This window comes from Triticum urartu, chromosome 7 (assembly GCF_003073215.2).
Source record: "Triticum urartu cultivar G1812 chromosome 7, Tu2.1, whole genome shotgun sequence".
Classification (NCBI taxonomy): Eukaryota; Viridiplantae; Streptophyta; class Magnoliopsida; order Poales; family Poaceae; genus Triticum; species Triticum urartu.
In genome coordinates this window covers 456,017,799-456,022,198 of record NC_053028.1, presented here as the reverse complement: position 1 = coordinate 456,022,198, position 4,400 = coordinate 456,017,799, and positions in this window count along the sequence as shown.

Here is a 4,400-nt window from a genome sequence, read left to right as displayed (position 1 = left end):
GATTTGGATCACGTGATCATTTAGATGACTAGAGGGATGTCTATCTAAGTGGTTGTTCTTAAGTAATATGATTAATTGAACTTTAATTTATCATGAACTTAGTCCTGATAGTATTTGCATACTATGTTGTAGATCAATAGCTCACGATGTAGCTCCCAATTTATTTTTGATATGTTCCTAGAGAAAAACTAAGTTGAAAGATGTTAGTAGCAATGATGCGGATTGGATCCGTGATCTGAGGATCATCCTTATTGCTGCACAGAAGAATTATGTCCTTCATGCACCGCTAGGTGACAGACCTATTACACGAGCAAATGCAGACGTTATGAACGTTTGGCAAAGCTCGGTATGATGACTACTTGATAGTTTAGTGCACCATGCTTTATGGTTTAGAACCGGGACTTCAAAAATGTTTTGAATGTCACGGAACATATAAGATGTTCTAAGAGTTGAAATCGGTATTTCATACTCATGCCCGTGTCGAGAGGTAGGAGACCTCTGACAATACTTTGCCTACAAAGATGGAGGAGAATATCTCACCAGTGAGCATGTGCTCAGATTGTATGGGTACTGCAATTACTTAAATCATGTGGGAGTTAATCTTCAAGATAAGATAGTAATTGACAAAGTTCTCTAGTTACTATCACAAGTTACTAGAACTTAGTGATGAACTATAATATGCAATGGATACAGAATGATTCCCAAGCTCTTCGTGATGCTGAAATCGACGAAGGTAGAAATCAAGAAAAGCATCAAATGTTGATGGTTGAGAAGACCACTAGTTTCAAGAAAAGGGCAAAGGGAAGAAGGGGAACTTCAAGAAGAACGGCAGGCAAGTTGTTGCTCAAGTGAAGAAGCCCAAGTCTAGACCTAAGCCATGAGACTAAGTGCTTCTATTGCAAAGGGACTGGTCACTGGAAGCAGAACTACCCAAGTATTTGGCGGATAAGAAGGATGGCAAAGTGAACAAAGGTATATTTGATATACATGTTATTGATGTGTACTTTACTAGTGTTTATAGCAACCCCTAGTATTTGATATTAGTTCAGTTGCTAAGATTAGTAACTCGAAACGGGAGTTGCAGAATGAACAGAGACTAGTTGTCGGTGTCAAAACCGGCGGATCTCGGGTAGGGGGTCCCGAACTGTGCGTCTAGGCCGGATGGTAACAGGAGGCAAGGGACACGAAGTTTTACCCAAGTTCGGGCCGTCTTGATGGAGGTAAAACCCTATGTCTTGCTTGATTAATATTGATGATATGGGTGTTACAAGAGTAGATCTACCACGAGATCAGAGAGGCTAAACCCTAGAAGCTAGCCTATGGTATGATTGTTGATGTGTATGTTGTCCTACGGACTAAAACCCTCCGGTTTATATAGACACCGGGAGGGTTAGGGTTACAAAGTCGGTTACAATGGTAGGAGATCTACATATCCGTATCGCCAAGCTTGCCTTCCACGCCAAGGAAAGTCCCTCCGGACACGAGACGGAAGTCTTCAATCTTGTATCTTCATAGTCCAGGAGTCCGTCTGAAGGTATAGTCTGCACATCCGGACACCCCCTAATCCAGGACTCCCTCAGTAGCCCCCGAACCAGGCTTCAATGACGACGAGTCCGGCGCGCGTATTGTCTTCGGCATTGCAAGGCGGGTTCCTCCTCTAAGTACTTCATAGAAGATTTTGAACACAAGATAGTGTCCGGCTTCTGCAAAATAAGTTTCCACATATTGCCATAGAGAGATAATATTTGCAAATCTAATCTTGCTGACGTATTCCATAGTGTGACATCACACCACGGCCAAGCTTTATTTCGAACCATGTTTCTGTCCCATCTCAGCGCGTTATGCGAGGCAGTTTCCTTGCACGTCTTGTAAGCAGAGATCGTGTCCCCTTATTCTGGATTCTCATCAATACGGGCGTGGGTAACCCAACCGCGCCATCGATTACGGCGCTTGGAGATAAGCGAGTTTACCAGGCTGGTGGGGACACGTAGCTGCGTCCACCCATATAAGGGGATAAGGATCCACTTTTCACCTACGCCTTCTTCCTCCTTCGCCTATCCATTCTTGCGCACTCGAGCTCCAGCGCCCAAGTCCGCACTCCCACCTCAACCTTCTCCAGCCATGTCCGGAGCGGGAGGCAAGTGGATGGTCTCCTCCGTCACGGAGGGACATATCAAAAAGCTGGAAGGCCGATACCTGTCAACAACATCGCGTACCGGCTCCCCGAAAAGGGGCAGCTCATCCCCACCCCTAGGCCCCATGAGAGGGTGGTGTTCTTCCCCCATTTCCTCCGCGGACTGGCTTCCCTCTCCACCCATTTGTCCGGGGGCTCATGTTCTACTACGGCCTGGATTTCCATGATCTGGCCCCGAACTTCGTCCTCAACATCTCGGCGTTTATCATCGTGTGCGAGGCCTTCCTCCGCATCCGCCCCCATTTCGGCCTATGGCTCAAGACTTTCAACGTCAAGCCGAAGGTGGTGCGCCGGCAGCCAGGCGGAGTGCGGAGCGCCATGTGGCAAGATGGCCAACGTTCTGCTCGAGGGCTCCTTTGTGGAGACCCTGAAGGGTGGCAATCGGGGTGGTTTTACATCACCGAGCCGCGCGACGCCGAATGGGTCGCACCCCCTGAGTTCCGGTCCGGACCCCCAACGCGGCTCAGGAAAGAGACGGGCCTGTCGTGGGGTAAAAAAGGAGAGCTAACCGGACTCCAAACATGCGTCAAAACCCTGTGGACAAGAAGCTCAAACTTGTCAACGTAGTCCAGGTTATGCTCATCCGCTGATCCTCCCATGCCAACAACGGGCTTTCAACTTGTGGGAGTTCGACCCGGCGCGACACCAGACTCTGAGTAGGCTCTTCGACACGACGTATGAAGATGCCTGGAGGATGCTTTTCAAGGGTGCCAAGGCTCCCGCATCCGCTACTGAGGATCGCGGATTCAGTGCGCAGCGTCACGCTCTCGCGGTAAGATGTTTTTTTTCTTTTACAGGGTATCAGTTTTTCATAGTTTGACTCCATGCGGGATCTAAACTCCCTTTACCTCTATGACAGGATTGGCAGGTGACATCCGGACAGATCAACTGTCCAGCCCCTTTGCCCGAAGGCCCAGCGGATGCTCGCTTGGCGAGCTGCTGGTTCCTGCACCCTATGTGGTGCCGGAGAAGAAGGTCAAGAAGAAGGCCACGGGGACTCGAAAGAGTGCCCGACGCCCAGAGGTGTCGGATTCATCATCCGATGAATCCAAGACGCACTCCTCCCGCGAAGACGAGGAGGAGGAAGAAGAAACCCCTCCCCCTCCAGCGGGGGAAGGGAAGAAAAGGAAGGCCGCCCCAACTGGGGAGGCCGAAGGGTCCAAGAAGGGGAAAACCCTTCCTCCGACTGCTCCACCGACGCCGACGGCGGCGGAGAGGAGTGGGCGCCTAGGGCCAAGCCCCTGGAAAAATCGTAAGTATCCGGATACCAGGAGCAATTCATAGTATTCGTTTATTGCACAACTTTCCCTAACGTCGAATATGTTTATGCAGCCCACCCAAAGACCGGCTCGAAGCGTCGTCGAGCGGCTCACTGGACTCGCCAGATGTGAACTCGCTTCCGACGGCTTCCTCCCCCCGCCCTACGGACGACACCGAAGTGTTGTCTCCACAGGTTCCAAGCCGGGAGGAGGTGGTCCTGGAGGCGCCGCAAGGCGACCTCCTGGACTCCAGGAGTAAAGGGGATGGAACCCCTCAGGGTTCCAAGTCCGGCTCTAGGCCGGACACTGCTCCGGAACCTTCAAAGGTTCCAGAGTCCGGCGGGCGACCTCCTTCCAAGAGGAGCCAGCCCACTGTGCCGGTGGCCTCCGCCCAATCGGAGGCACCGGACAATATGTTGGAGGCGCTCCAAGGCGCCTCCATCGACGAGGAGCACCGCGCTATTATGAGTGCGGTGGTCCAAAAGGTTCAGTCTACCAAGAGCGGACTGACTGAAGCTTGTACTAGCCTTTTGACAGGCTTTGAGGTAAGTAAAGAAAGTGTAAATAATAGTACCGCATAGACATTAGCCCCTTATGCTCTGTTTGGCACTCGGGAAGAAAAGCCGAATAGAGGATCAAATAGAATTCGCAGGAGTCTAACAAAAATGAGTCAATATGCATGTGCAGGCTACCCTGCTTGCGTCCGCCGCATTGACTGCGGAAGTGGACACGCTAAAGCAGGACCTCGAAAGGTCCGAGCAAGAGCTCGAGCATGCCAAGAAGCAGCTCAAGGATAATGAAGGTAAGAAATACCTTGTTTAATATATATATATATATATATATATATATATAAGGTGCAATTGCAAAAAATGACAGGATTATCATGGCTATTGTAGGGGCCACGTCTGAGGTGGCGACCCTTAAGCAAGCGCCGGACAAGGCTGAGA